Raw genomic sequence first — 16,118 nt, 5'->3', positions numbered from 1 at the left:
CTGAATATGAGATATGAAAGAAAGGATAGCAAAAAAAAAAAATCTTTGCAGCATTGAAATAATTCTAGGGTTCAAAACAAAATAGCAATCTAAAAGACCATTTGGAGGGTGTCCTCTCCTAGCACTCCATACTTCCACATACAACTTTTCATAGGTGCATTAATTATGTCTGCACTTGTCTATTTAGTAGCTATCTCTCCCCCATTAGAATGTGAGCTCCTGGAAGGTAGGACTTACATCTCTCTATCTAGTTCACTCTTACATCACCTGCACCAAGGTCAATGCCAGGCAGTTTTTGAGACCTCATTAAATACTTATGAATGAATATCCATAAGCTTTGAGCAATCTTGAAATTATATCTTATAAGTAGCAATTGAAAGAAATAGGGTGCCAAGAAGGCAATATTCTCATTAGATGGCAGGTAGGACTATAAAGATTCTGTAATGTTTTCTAAGTTACCTTTTTCTAGTATTTAAATTCTAAGACACAACCAATTGTACTACACCAAAAGGATGTGTCTCCTATCAGGTGGTTAACACATTCTTCTGTAAATGGAGTTTTACCCTGATCTGATATCATAACCATATTATACATTTAATCTGTTTAATAATTCTTAGAAAAGTATTTCTGCTAAAAATAATACATACCACCAACCTTCTGTAATTCAAACTCAAGCAAAAAGGCAAAACTGAAGAGTGAGGTCTACAGATAATTTTCAAATCTTATTTTCAATGATTGCAGGCTGTGTCTGCCATAAACTTTTATACCAGCTGTTAAAAGCTATTCAAATTGTTTTTGTTGCATTTCATTTTCACCACTCCTCCATATAGCGAGGTAAATAGACTGAAGACTAAAGATAGAAAAAGTTGTGGAGATTTGGGGGTGTAAAGTAGTGACTGGCCTATATAATCCCCGTCACTAAAAGGTTGGAATTATTCAGACGTGACCATACTTGGAACTTGGGGCAGAGCTACTATGTAATGTACTGGTTTCCAGCAGTAACTTTTTATTTAAAAATTAAGTTCCTTTAACCGTTCTGCTGAAATGTCACTCGGTTGGGGTTTTGAAAGGGGAACGTGCAGACGGCTGCAGTAATGATAGAGACTCTTTGTGTAAACTACCCAACACGACACCGAGTGATGTGTGGTTTGTGATGTCAGCAGAAACCGCAGATAGAATCGCCTGGGTTTCTATCTCTTTGCTAGAGAACGTCCCTACAAGAAAAGGCTGACCCTTGACACCGCCAGAAACTTTCCCCAGACTTGGCCTCCATTGGTAGAAGGAGTCGCCCCCCTGCTGGCGGGCGCCCCACGAGAGTCCCAGAGGTGGGTCGTGGGGACGCCGACACTGGGGCGAGGTCCCTCCGGCCCTGCACAGACAAGGGCGGGGCCACACGCACTTGGGCTGGCAAGGGCTGGGGGGGAGGGGGCCCTGGGGGGGGGGGCGGCGCAGCAGGGGGCCAGCCGGGGGCGGGGGGGGGGGAGCGGGTGGGCGGGGGCGGCCCAGGGCCACGCCCGAAAGTCTCAGCAGGCCGCGAGAGTGGGGAGGGCCCCGCAGCCCCCGCCCCGCGGAGAGGCGGTGGCGGGCCGCAGCGAGGTGGCCTAGCCGGGCGGTGGCTGGAGGGCGGGGGGCGCCCGAGGTGGGAGAGGGTGGGGTCAGGCGGCCTTACATAGCCAGAGCGGCCGCCGGCAGCACCGCCAGCAGTCGCCGCCGCGCCTCCAGCGCCCGCAGGTAGAGTCGGCAAGGGCGGGGCGGGGCCGCGTCCGGGGTGGGGGTGGGGGATGAGGGACGCTCCTGGGTGGGAGGTGTTACTCAGAAGGTCCCCCTGTGTGCGCACCCATATTATCCGCAGACGCGAGGGCTTGGAGCATCCTTTTGCACCTCTGAAAGGGGCAGGGGTGGGGGTGACCCGGTTACCTTACGCTGACCTCCTGACAGCTGCCCACCTGCACTGAGAAAGCACAGGGCCCCAGAGGGTGCTAGCTTCCGAGATACTTCGGGTGTTTTCTGCACCCTCCAACCTAACTGTCCAACACACACACACACACACACTCGCTCGCGCTCTCTCTCTTTCTTCCCACCCCCCTCCGCCCCCCGCAGGCAGGCGGAATTGGGGGCCTGAGGGATTAGAGGGATAGAGTCACTGTCAGTCAGAAGAGATTAGAATCTGGACAGGACATGTCCAAGCTGGAGTCTTCAGAAAGTAGGTGCAGCATCTGTGGCTCCTCGTGTCCAGCCCTCAGGTGATGTGTGATTGATTTTTCTTGGTTTGTTAGCTCTGAAAGCCCCAGGCTGTAAAAGGTTTGGGTCAACAATGAGACTGATCCACGGAGGCTTTCGTGCCCTGCTCTCCAACATCTCTGGTATCTGGAGGAGGGGCAGATTGGAGGATCCGAAAAGTCTGAAGTGAGTGTTCAAAGGAGCTTAGCGTTTTTAACTTGTGACTTTTTGAAAAAAGGAAATACACTCTTTTAGTTTGAGTTAGGTTTATTCTTTTAATATACATGCATTCATCTTAAGAGAACTGATGATGGCATTACATAGTGAGTCCAGTAGGTATGGCATCATTAGAACTAAAAACCAAGTTTACTGTGTAGTTCTAGAAAAATTGCTTCCTTACGTGTTTTTCTATGTCTCTATTACTGGGATGCAGCTTTGTTGGGAACGCTGTCAATAATCACCTTGGTGTCTGTGAGGTTTCCCCTGGTGTTGGCCACCTGACCCCAGACAGAGCCCAGTATGTACCCTTTTTGTAATACTGTGTTTCTGGTGGGCACGAACCTGCTTCCAGGCCTCTAGCCTTGGTCCCTGGTGAGAGGAAAAAAGTATCAAAAATGTGCTCTTGGCAAGTTTGGGAGCAAGGAAGAATGCTGTAGATTTTTTTCCCCATTAAAGTTTTCACGAATTGGCAATTTAAAACCCAAAGCATTGTTTACCACCTGTCAGACTCACTCGTAAGTGTAAGGATTAACTAATAAAAGATTTGTAAAATGCTTCCTGAATATAAAATTCCATAAATATGCAAAATAGTAATAATCCACCCATTGTTAAATTTATGTAGCTGCTTCTGCCATGCATACAAGATGATTTAGAATGCATGTTTCCTGTCAATTAAACAATGAGTTTGGAGTAAAATAATGAGTTCAATTCACATCCTATTAAACTTTGAAATAAAATTTCTCCCATAAGGCACCATCGGCAGAGAATCATAAAGTAAGCAGCATTTCAAAAAGTTATATATGGAATGGCACTTACCTTATGGCTGGGGGGAAAGGGACCCAGTGAACTTCTGAAACTAAGAAATATTCAGCCCTGGTTCGAGTGTGCCTGAACCATAAATATTCCCTTATGTTTTGGGGAATTCTAAGGAGAGAGCGAACAGATTTTGTGGCCTTATAGATAGTCCACTTTAATCCACGAAATATGCCTCTCCATATTTTAAGGCTGAAGTTCAATCTGTGGTTTTGTTCATAATGAAGAAAATCTTTATAGTTACTTGGATAAATTATTCATTCTTCCAATACCATGGGCTTGGTTTTTAAGCATCCTTAATATGAGCAATTATTTTAATATCCTGCAGATAATTAGATTAATTTGTTCCCAGTGGATTGAGTGACATGGTAACATCATATTTTTCTCTTTACATGTATTTAAAAATAAAGTACGTCATTTTTCTGCTTACTGGTTTCCTAAAGTAAAACCTGCTTCTTACATGCTAATTTTAAGTATAAATATTACTATGGATGGTCTTCGCTGTCTTATGAAGACAACTCTAGATTCACCACTAACAGATTAAGCTCTGAGCAAAACCATGAAGTTGGGAATGTCTTTCCTTGACATCTTCCCACCTTCAGTGGCCTTTTCTTCTCATTTTCTCCACTCAGCTCTCAGATGGACAGCCGCTAAACAGGCCGCAGCCCAGTATTCCAGAACTTCTCCTCTGCCAGCACTCTTCCTTTATCCAAGTAACTTAACCTCTGCCCTACTTATTTTCCAACAGCTTGGTATGGGTGAAAGTGCACTAGGTGAAAAATCAAAAGAGTTTGCATTTATCAGGCAGCTATGATACATCAGGCACTGCGCCACCTTATCTCATTAAATCCCTGATGCAGCAAATGTCATCCATGTTTCACACAAAAGAAAACTGAGTCTCAAAGAAGCTCTGGTCCCCAAGGACAAGCAAAGAGCCAGGATTTGAAGCAAAGCATTGTGGTACTTACTGCTGCATTGTGAGCCTGATCCCTAAGAAGGGCTTATGTTCTAGACTAAGGCATGGAAGAGTTCTCCCACTATCTGGCCATTTGACCTTAAACCCTCTGGGCCTTTGATTTCCTTTCTCTAGTTTTGGATTAAATGATCTCTCAGACTGTTAAAAACTGAGAACAAACTGAGGGTTGATGGGGGGTGGGAGGGAGGGGAGGGTGGGTGATGGGTATTGAGGAGGGCACCTTTTGGGATGAGCACTGGGTGTTGTATGGAAACCAATTTAAATTTCATATATAAAAAAAAATGATCTCTCAGAGATGGAAAGGATATTTAGATGCCAACCACATAAACTATTCCTCCCACGGGCTTCCAGAATGTTCTTCCCTGCCCTGACCTTTCCTCCAACCCCCTCCTTGGTCTTTTTTCCTTCCTGTGGGTCCAAGTATATATCACCTCCTCCAAGAGACTTTTCCTAAATACTCTTCTGTTGTTTTCTAGCTCAGGCCTAGTGATCCCTTCTAACACTGATGACCAACTGCACTTACTTTATTTACACATCAGCATATATGTGGTTGGTGTTTTTATCTTCTCCTCCATCATTCCCACCATCAGACTGTAAGCCATGTGAGACCAGAGCTCCTCTTGTCTGACTTTTTCCATTATTGTATTCCCAAGGTCTACCACAGTGACACAGAGCACATAGTTGGTGATCAATTAGTGTACGTTGAATAATTATGAATTATATGATTATAATTCTATAATGAATAATTATTTCCTACAAAGGACATGTGCTAATGGCCAATATATCGTCCCATCCCTGGGAAAACCTAAATGAAGTATCACCAATCTTACACTGTTACAGTGAGCCTGAATTATGAATGGGGATCCAAGTATAGCAATAGAGATGGCAGGACAACCCTGGGACACACAGGACAAGCAGACACACTGAACATGGTCCAACCCCCATACTTTACAACAGAGAAATCTGAGCCTCAGAATGATAATAAAAACTTGGGTTTAGAAGGGCATTGGAGACCATCCAATGGTCCAAACCATTGTTTTATTCATGAGGACACACAGAACATAAAATATGTAACAGATACATCCTGACTTCCAGAACAGCACACCTTTCACCAAGGAGTCAAAAATCTCGGGGACCACCCAGTGAACAGGGGAAGGGAGTTTTAGGCAATGATGCTTTTTCCCCCCAGAAATTCCAAAGAGGCTTAGGTTTCCCAGACCAATCCTGGATAGCAACATTAGTACACAGCAGAACATTCTACTTCAGATAATCTAAGTTTTAAATTTTGTATGGCCTGTATAAATTTCAGTAACTCATTTACTATTTTAATGATCCACCAGGCAGACTTTTAATACCTATCATTAGTTTACCAGTTCTGTTTAAATGCTGGAGAGCTCCAAATGGCAAAACGACAGTGCTGAGCACTTACCACTACCATGATAGATTCAAGATACATTTAAAAGATGATTGATATTTTGAACTCCAAATGATGATGGCTTGTTTTTAAGGACTAAAATAACTTTTCTTCTCTAACTTAAAGAGCAATCCTTGCTAGAGTATTACATCCCATAAAAAAGCAGTCCTTAAACTTTAGAGGGCATAAAAATCATCTGGAAGGCTTTTTAAAAACCGATTGCTTAGAGCCTTTCTGCACATTTCTGAATTAATAGGTCTGAGATTGGACCCAGACAACTGCATTTTTAACACCTTTCGAGATTTTCTCAATCAAATAGTCTGAAGACCTCACTTTGAGATCCAGTAATTATTTTAGTATGTTTTGATTTTCCCAGATTCCTTACAAAACGTTTTTTTTAAACAAAGATAATTGGGGAAGATGTGTAATGTGTTTCAATCTAGCAAACAGCATACGGGTATGATGGGAATCTGTTTCCTTGTAGCCAAAGCCATGTATGTAAAACCATGATATAGTTCCTACGTTTGATACTGGCCCCAAATCAGGAACATTCCAAAATATTTCTATTGGACTGCAAAAGTAAATCAGTAATTAGCAATAAAGTTAAGTGTTAAGTTCTGTGGAGCAATAATGAAGCCCCTGCCTCTAGATGACTATATTCAGTATAGTAGAGAGATACGATTAATATCCACAAAACATTCAAGGACAGGGTTGCAGATCAAGCACAGGATGCCCAGTTAAATTTGAATTTCAAATGCACAAATCATGTTTTAATATAGGCATGTCCCATATAGTTTTACTTGCTAAATCTGGGAACCTTGCTCAGTGAACATTAGCATTTAATGTTATTAGTTTCCAGGACTTGGGTTGGGGCAGCGGGGGGCAGGGAAGGGGGGGTAGTAATGCTGAGTGGTTGTTAAGTTTTGAGAAACTGATAAAAGCTCTGAATGTGCTCCTGAGAGCACTTTCCGACAGAACGCTCATACTATTCCATGGACCCCGCCCCCCAGGCTGCCAAAGCCCTTGTGGACATCAGAGTCATCTGCAGTGTAGACAGCAGAGGCCAGCTCTTCAGACTACTTGGGTTGGTGACTCTGGAAGGTAGCTTGGAAAAGTGGAATGTGAACTGGGCCATTAAGAGCAGAAGAGTTTAGCTGTATTGTGGGTTTAAGAGACTTCTTAAAGCTTTCACAGAAGGCAGGTTCCTCTAGGTTTTGAGGGTATTTAGTAAGGAATATGGAAAAATTAGCTTGGGCTGGTTTTTGAAAGCCCAGCTTGTGGACAGCCTTAAATTCTAAAGGGTTTAGACTGCCTATCCTGGGAAAAAGTGTGTCCTTACTGATGTGTCAGTTAGGGATGAGGATCAGACAAAGGGAGATCACAGAGAGAAATTGCAGGCAGCCTCAGCTCTAGGGTCAGTAGGCCTGGTGTAAGCTCCTCCATTAACAAGCTGGGAAGCCTTCTGTGTGTGTGTGCAGTTTCCCTGGGCCCCCATCTCCTAAGCTGGGAATTGAGAATAATAAAAGGAGCTGCTAATAGGGTTGTAGTGAGGGTAAAATGAAGTTGTACGGTGCTTGGCACAGTGGGTGACACAGCATAAATATGTGATAATATAACATAATATAATCAGGGTTCCCCGGGGCTATGATCCACTGCTCCTGCTGCTACTGCCCTTGTTATTATTGAAGGGGGCGTGGTCGCCCAGCAGCCTGCAAGAGCGGTTTCAGGGGGAGTAAAACAAGAGAAAAATGATTGTTTGATCTGGATTTGGAGAAAGCTTTAAAATGTCTCTTTTCCAAGTTAAAATTTCTTTATCAAAAATTGTGAAGGCAGAAACTGGTTAGTAAAATAATGTTTGTACTTCTGAGGATTTTAAACTAAATACATTCAACTCTTCATTATTTTTCCTAGAAGAGGGAATATTAAGGACAATCTAAATCATATACTCTGATCCCAAGTCAAGGAGACGTTTTTTAATTGCATGTGTTACTCTTAATAGATTTGCCATCTTACCTATATCATTTTGGCTAATATTTAAATTAATTTGCACATGATAAGCTCAGACTAATCATTCAAAATGCTCCCTAAAGCCATTTAAACTGCAAAGCAGATGAGTTTATCAGAAATAATTCACGAAGCAACCTGCCTCCACAGAGCTGACTGAGAACACCGAAGACGGGACCATAAGGGCTCTGGGGTCAGACCGTTGAGGTTCCCATCCCTGCTGCCTCCTGTGACTAGCTTTGTGACCACATTGCTTTGCTTCTCCAAACCTCAGTTTCTCCCAATCTGTAAAATAGAAGTAATAATCTCCCTTACCTCCAAGGGCATGGGCATAGAGTTCTCACGTGGTTTCCGGTACCCAGTTAAGCGTCACATAGAATTCTGTGACCTCAGTGTCGTCTTCATCTTATCAGTATATTATTTAATATATGCATAAAGAATTTATTTCAGGAAAACATCTAAAAATGTGAGAGATATTTATGATCTTTAGTCACATCTTAATTTATTTATTTATACAGCAAGGGCTATTTAGAGCATTTTCCAAACCACAGAGTACAGTGTTCTTATTTCAAAGAATTTCTAATCCCAATTTTCATTATGTGTTGCTTTCTCCAGCTTATCCATCTTCAACTTTTACAGGGTGATTGGTGCCTTTCTAGAGAGCTTTGGGTTTCAAACTATATATTAAAGCGTCTGGGCCCTAGAATTTAGTTGGCTCATGAACCTACAGTACAGAACAATAAGGATTGGTTTAAGGTACATTATAGTTACATGTATGGCAGTTATATTTTATTTGGTCTGTGCTGAGCACCTTGAGGGCATGTCCCATTGTGCCTTCAAGACGGTAGACTCAAATATTTATTGAATGAATTTAGTGTATAGTAAAATACATCGCATTCTTTTTCTGAGGATACTTTTCCCTCACATTAGGAATTTTAACTCCTAAAAGAATGAAAACAAGGAAAAGACTTCTAACTTTCATGCATAAGATCATTAGTCTGATATTTCTAGACTGAAGTACTGAAAGTGAATTCGGAGATCTACCATTCATATTTCTATTTCCTAGAACAACATTTCCCTTAAGGTCTTCACATTAGCTGCTCCCTCCATCTCAAATGTTCTCCCCTCAGATATTGCTTATGTTCATTTTTTTGTTGTCTATTCTCATCCCCACTGGACTAGAAGTGCCCTGTGGTCAGAGGTCAAGCCTACCTGTTTACTGCTGTCTACTGCTCTAAATGCTACTGAGTATCTATTACAGTGCCAGGCACTTAGTAGGCAGTCAGTAAATATTCTGTCAATTAGTTGAATGTCAGAAGACCAATATTTGGTCTTCTACTGTCATCCCACTGCAGAGCAGTAATTTTTTTATACCTTTTGGGTCAAAATCACCTTTCAGAATTGGATTAAAATCATGAAGTGCCTCATTAATGAAATTTTACATGCTCAAAATTTTGCACATAATTTGAGTCCATGGACCACAGGTTAGGAATCCCATTATAAAAAAAAATATATATATATATATATATTTAATATTTCAGTTTGATTTTCTTTATATATATGTATATATATGTATATATATATACATATATGTATGTATATATATGTATATATATAAAGAAAATCTAACTGAAATATTAAACTAAATATCACAAAAATTTAATTACTACAAATCCCAATGTGTTAATATTCATGCATTTATAGTAATACTATCATAATAAATTATATGTTGCCTTGGGAAAATTGTGCAACCCTCCAAAGGGAAAAAAAGGCTATCTATAAATGTTGAATGTTTTATTTATATGCTGGAAAGGATTTAAGGCTTATAGAGAAAGGCTAATAAAAATACATACTGTACAGCAATATAAAATATATTTCAAATAGGTATGAAAAAATAAGTCAAAGGAAAAAAATAAGGCTAAGAACGTAAGATGGGGCCAGTAGAGAGATTCATACTCAAAATTTATGCCATGAAATTCAACACTCTTGCTAGAAGATAGTAACAAATTTTGTTCTCAGTTTTTTAGCAGCCAATGTGAAGGAGAAAAATATAATCAGTTATGTCTTGCAGAGGGCCATATTTTATATATTCTTAAATATGAATACCTGTATGTGTATTTAACAGCAAACTGGTTCTTAAAAGAAGGAAGTTTTATTATCATAATAAGGAATGGTGATTATATTTCCAACGTTTGTTTATGGCAAGTGTCTTCGTACCTGAGCTTGAAATAACCTATAAGAAATGTTCACAAATAACTGGCACTTTGGACATTTATGATTAAGATGTAATAACCTTCTGTTCTTTTTGTTAGCAGGCCTTACAGAAAGAAGCCTCCTTAGGGCAGTAAGACCGCATAGAACTAAGAAGGGGAGGGGTGGGGACAGATGAGGAAAACCGTTTTCTCCACTGTCTTATACCCCATCACTTCCTGCAGCACCCCACCCTTTCCTCTGCTGCACACTATTTAAATAAGGTGCCTGAAGCTCTCTTTCTCCCCTTTAAGGCATATGCACCTAGGATGTTGACTAATGTAAGTTATTCCCCCCAACCTTAGTTTCCTTGGATAACAGTCTGTCAGGGACTTCTACGCCTTCTCTGAGAGAGCAAATACAATAACTAGCTTCTCAGAACATTATGTGGATTTGTGGCATTCTCTGAGGGGCTATAAATGGATCACATTGACAGCTTTATTTGTCATTCTTAAATGGAATGTGTTTTTCCCCCTTTGAGTTAAATCAAAATCAGATGGCATTTCTTATTTCATTGTGGAATGTTTTTAGTCTCATAATTGCAAAATTACATTCATAACTGATACTATGCTAATTTACAAAATTTGTGTTTTATTATTGGGGAGTTCCTATTTGGAAAGTAAGTGAGGGAAAACAACTTATGCAACATTTTCAGTTTGCCTATTTATTGAGATCCTGATATAGTTGCTAGAATTCTGTCGCCATATGGAAGTAGAGACAATTATATTGCATGAAATGACATGGATTTTAGAAGGAAGGATATAAAAAGGCATAACCAGCAGAATATCCACAATCCAGAGACTGAAACATTCTTGAAACCTCTTCTCTCTTTTGCCTCCCCAGCATGTCCCTGGTCTCAGTCATCCCTTCCTCTCCTTGCAATGGCTCTTGTTCAACATATGCAGGGGCAAAAATCTCAAGAATAGGGTTGGCAAGCACTACTTTCATACCATGGCATACTTCTTACATGCTAAAGCAGTTGCTTGGGCCCAAGTGAAGTTTTTCATTCAAAAAATCCCTATCAACCTTAGCTTGACAATAGCTAGGCCTCCAGGATCCTGTGAGTCTTCTTTAACACATGAATATCCTTTTGGACACTTCCTCTAGTCTTTACCTCCCCTAACTCCCAAGTATACAATCAATTGCTCTTCAGAATCCCAGGGCAGCTCTTTCTGCCCATGGGTCCTCTCCCCATGCTTTAATAAAACCACCTTTTGTACCCAATTAAACAAACAAACAAAAAAATCCCCGTCACTTCCATCTACCCACTACTAAATCTGTATGAGAAAGGAAGCCCTCCTACTTTAATTTCTTAAATCCTCTAAAAGTTCCCAATGCTCTTTTACTGATCTCAATACTGTGCTTATCTTTAGAATTTTCAAACGCTATGCAATGGGTAGGCTTTTCTCGCTGAATTTATATCTGTTTATTTTCATACTCATTTTGTACACATGCCTTTGATAAAGTCAACTTTACTGAGTACCCACTATGTCTGGACTCTCAGCATACAATGAACTGCATCAGGTATCCCCTGCCCTCATTGGGCCTACAGGCTTGTGGGGAAGACAGACAATAAAAGGATGACACAAATAGGTATGAAACTGACACTCTTCTAAATATGCCACAAAGAAGAGACACAAGGTTCTGGAAAATGAGATCTAAATGATAGGAGTCAACTAGACAAGGAGTACAGGCAGAAGGCATGACGTGGAAGGGGTGGAAAGCCATGATGTATGGAAAGCAGAAAGAAGAAGCAATGTGAGAAACTGGAGGAAAATCAAGTGATTGGAGTACAGAGGGCAGGGGTGAACAGCTGGAGTCTAGAGATGTGATCAGGGGCCATCACCATGAAAGGCTTTTTAGCCATAGTGAATAATATGTATTTATCCTAGGGACCAATGTGAAGGTTGGGGGAGGGGAAGGGAGATTGTAATTAGTTACATCATCTATTCGGTATTTCAAAAAAATATTTCTGGCTAGAATGCAGAGTATGGGTTGGCAAGGGGAATAGTGATGCAAACCAGTTAAACATTTTCAGCATAGAGATACTGATAGCATGGCCAAGGGGAGAAAGGATGAGATGTTCATGATTTCTAAAAAGTGAATGGTGGGGCACCTGGGTGGCGCAGTCGGTTAAGCGTCCGGCTTCAGCCAGGTCACGATCTCGCAGTCCGTGAGTTTGAGCCCCACGTCAGGCTCTGGGCTGATGGCTCAGAGCCTGGAGCCTGCTTCCGATTCTGTATCTCCCTCTCTCTCTGCCCCTCCCCCGTTCATGCTCTGTCTTTCTCTGTCCCAAAAATAAATAAAAAACGTTGAAAAATAAATAAAATAAATAAAATAAAATAAAAAGTGAATGGATTCAAGAGACATAGAGGAGGTAAACTGACAGGCCATCTTCTGCAATATTTATGTGGAGCCCATGAGAAGTGTCAGGTAACGCTAGAGGAGAAACAAGTTTGCAAAGACAGATGCTAAGTTCAGTTGGACATGTGGAGTTTGAGTTCTTCAGGAAACATTACAGGACAGAGCAAAAAAGACATTGGATTATGGGTGTGGAGCTTGTCAGAAAGCTCTACAGTTTGGATATAAACTCGTGACACATCTTTAATTCATAGTTGTGGATATGATGGATATGATCCATAGATGGATATGACTGCCTAGGGAAAGATTATAAAGTGAGTGGTAGAAGAGAATGCTAGGACCAAAGTCTTAAGAAATTCAAATCCATGCATCCAAGTAGTGAAGGATGAGCCTGTAAAGGATGAAATAAGGGATAGTGAGAGAAATAGAAGGAAACCCTGGAAACTGCTGGATCATGGCTGGGGGGCTGGGGAGGGGAAGGGAGCAAGGATTTCATTTCAGGAGGGTGGGAGTGGTCAGTTGGCTTGAATGTGGAAGATTGAGAACTGTTTATTTTATTTAGCAAGAGTGGAGAGCACTGATCAGGAGAGAATTGTTTTGAATTAAAATAAAAAGAAATCAGGGGCGCCTGGGTGTCTCAGTCGGTTAAGCGTCCGACTTCAGCTCAGGTCACCATCTCGCGGTCCGTGAGTTCGAGCCCCACGTCGGGCTCTGGGCTGATGGCTCAGAGCCTGGAGCCTGCTTCGGATTCTGTGTCTCCCTCTCTCTCTGCCCCTCCCCCGTTCATGCTCTGTCTCTCTCTGTCTCAAAAATAAATAAACGTTAAAAAAATTTTTTTTTAATAAAATAAAAAGAAATCACTAAGTGATATGTATGGGAAATAGAGTTATAACTAGTTCTATTTGTGGTCATGCCTGTTTGAGAATATTTCACATTTCATATTTTATATCTCTCTTAACATGATACTTGGGGAGCCAGCATGATAGACAAGAAAGTCATTTTGACATGCTGTTGACCATTATAGAGAAGAACTGGGGTGGATTTTGACAATAGAAGAGTCGAGGTCCTGGGGTCTGAACTGGAGAGAAAATAGGAACCTGACAGCAAGGAATTTTATGAGCACAACACTGCCTGTTCCTCCACCCAGTGGTGCTAGTGTGACCAGGGTAAATAAACCAAATGTTCACAAAGCAGTGTTGACTCGCCTCACCCACTTGCTGGCACCCCTGTGTTGTAGAAGGAGGCTGTGGGCTGACACATTGTATGGCACATTCTCGGCAATTTCTTTGAGGTGAACTTCAACTTCTCTCCCTGCACCTGCTACCACACAAAAGTCTGAGCATGCCCACTGGCAGGGGTGGGAGGTGGGGAGCAGCAGGGAGACCGCAGAGTAGAAGTTAATACCTCAGCCAGTGAACGCTGTGAGGAGACAAAGGTCAGATTGCAGAGGTGTGAGCTGCCAATGGGAGGTTAAGAAAAGAAAGATGACTATTGGTAATTACTTGCAGTAGTCTGGCTAGAAAGATGAAGCAAGAGATTGGAGGGCAGCTGGAGAGAGGTAACTGGATGAGCAACCACTTAATCAACAAATATTAAAATATCTTACATGTGTCTAGTGCTAAGAAAGGCACCAGGAAGAAATTTTCTAGCCTTAATGGAAGATCTGCCATAAGATCTATTTCTCGAATGCATAATGACTAAATATTTTGTGATCTGATTCGTTGAAACAAATGCAACATCTTCCCTCAGATATAAACCTTACTTGATCTTTATGAAATGATCAAATAAGTTTGTGTTAAGATAAAAAAGAGAAAAAGAACATGTCTACCTGTACTTTTTTTTTTCCCTCATCCTCTCTCCTTTCATTCCTTCTGTGTCCCAAATTTGGACAGTTCTGTTACTATCACTTATTCAGGAAATATCTTCTAGAATGGTGTTCTTAAGCCTATGTTCAGAGCGTCTCATAGTACTATTTGATGTTTAGAAATCATCTAATGTATAATTCATAGAGCACTCACATATTGGAGTATTGAATATTACCACCCCATGGAAGTTAGAAATGTGAATAAAGCGGTATTCCCCTGGCCAGATTATAAGCTTTATGAGGGTTCTTGGCCTTGCTCTATTTAGAACTATCGAAAATAAAGTCCGAGTACTATAAATGGGATTTTTGTAGTTAGGTTGCAATTAAGGATGCTTGGGTAGGCAGAGAAAGGTACAATAAATTCTTACACAAGAATTCAGGAAGATCCCTGAAAGAGGTAATATTGGAACTGGGTGTTAAAAGATGAGACTTTCAGATAGCAGAAAGCTAGTAAGCAAAATCGCAGTGGCAGAAAACTACTTTTTGGAGGAGCCAGAAGAGCGAGGAGAAATAGTTTGGTATGGTTAGAGAGGCTGTGTGGAAAGCAGTGAATGCACAGATCTGGGATCCTGGAAAGCTCTGCTGAGGAGTCCTAGACTTGATCCTACAGTGACTGGAAGTGTTAGAAGTTTTCAGGCAAGTGGGGAAGCATGAGGTTTAGGAAGAAAACTGGGACCATCAGGAAAATTACGAATCAATGGGGACTGGAAGCAGGGAGTACATGAGATGGGAGGCCCCTGTCTGGATGGGAGATAGATGGTGGATGGTGGGTGAATTTCTGCCATGACGACAGCCTTGAACACGGAAAGGGGAAGTTGAGCTTCTTGTGCACGAAGTAGTTATGATCAGTTGGAGGTGTGTGTTTGGAAGGTGTGGTGATGGGGTAGAATGAAGAGGACGCCAGGTGTTCAAGCCAGGGAGAGGGACAATGCCACTGGTATTAGGTATGAAAGAAAAGCAAATTCAGGAGATGATGGGGATGAGGATCTAGCTAGAAAGCGTGAAAAAAGGTATTAAGACATTTAAGTCATGGGTGTAAATGAAATTGCTTCTATGTGGAGAACCTTGGTGAAGGCCCACATTTAAGGAAGGGAGAAGGGCCAGAAGGAAAATTTGAGGCATTTCCTACAAGATTAGAAGTGAGATTTCAAGGAAGCCAAGAAAAAGCTTCAAGGAAAAGGACTCATGTTGTGATAGGTTTCATTTATAGAGCTGACCCTTGAATAACATGGGTTTGAAATGCAGGAGTCCACTAATATGTAGATTTTTTTTTTATAAATACAATACAGTACTATAAATGTATTTTCTCTGCCTTATGATTTTCTTTCTCTAGCTTATGTTATGAGAATACAGTATATAATACATGTAACATATGTTATCTGTGAGGCTTCCAGTCAACAGTAGGCTATTTGTATTTAAGTTTTGGGGAAGCCAAAAGTTATATGCAGATTTGTGACTGCACAGGGTCAGCACCCCCTAACCCCTCCATTGTTCAGGGTTCAGGTGTATAATCATTTGGTTGTATCATTCTTTCTTCCCTTCTGGATTGGCCCCAAGAAATGGGCTGTGCAGCTGCCAGTGTTGTATCACGTCTAGGTTCACACTTCAGGCTTGCAGCTCTACCCACTATTTACTAATGAGCAGTGACTGGCCTAGAGTCATCAGCAGTCAGTGACTTCCTTGGGAAACTCCTCCCAACTATTGAGAGTGTGTGTGTGTGTGTGTGTGTGTGTGTGTGTGTGTGTGTTAGGAAGGCACAACAAGGGAGGAGAGCCGGGTTTATATTTAGGATTTCCATAATTCAAGCTTCATGTTTGTCTCTAGGAGTAATACGATTTTATAGCAATAACAACTACCTCCAAGCATAAGTATTGTTTTGCCCTTCATTTTTCATGGTAGGTAGTCATTCCCGCTTTTGTTAAATAGTTGATTTTATTTCACTGTTTGTGTATCCTGTTTTCCATGAAATTTTTTCCCATGAATTTTGTGTCAGGAAT

At 41.3% G+C, this 16,118-nt stretch overlaps 1 protein-coding gene across 3 annotated transcripts in view; it reads left to right on the top strand.

Moving 5' to 3' along the window:
• The first annotated feature begins 1,192 nt into the window (after window positions 1-1,192).
• RHOBTB1 (Rho related BTB domain containing 1) overlaps window positions 1,193-16,118 on the top strand; it is a 122,840-nt gene continuing 107,914 nt past the window's right edge. Inside the window, exons 1-2 of one of the 3 annotated variants that reach the window (XM_047825543.1) lie at window positions 1,630-1,731; window positions 2,277-2,406. The gene's annotated coding sequence lies outside the window, so the exon portion shown is untranslated. Of the gene's footprint in view, window positions 1,326-1,611; window positions 1,732-2,276; window positions 2,407-16,118 lie in introns of those variants that run through there. The other 2 variants (XM_047825544.1, XM_047825545.1) reach the window with 2 other exon arrangements.

The sequence above is a fragment of the Prionailurus viverrinus genome, chromosome D2 (assembly GCF_022837055.1).
Source record: "Prionailurus viverrinus isolate Anna chromosome D2, UM_Priviv_1.0, whole genome shotgun sequence".
Taxonomy (NCBI): domain Eukaryota; kingdom Metazoa; phylum Chordata; class Mammalia; order Carnivora; family Felidae; genus Prionailurus; species Prionailurus viverrinus.
Note: the sequence above shows the minus strand (reverse complement) of the source record. Positions and strands in the feature narration are given on the sequence as shown.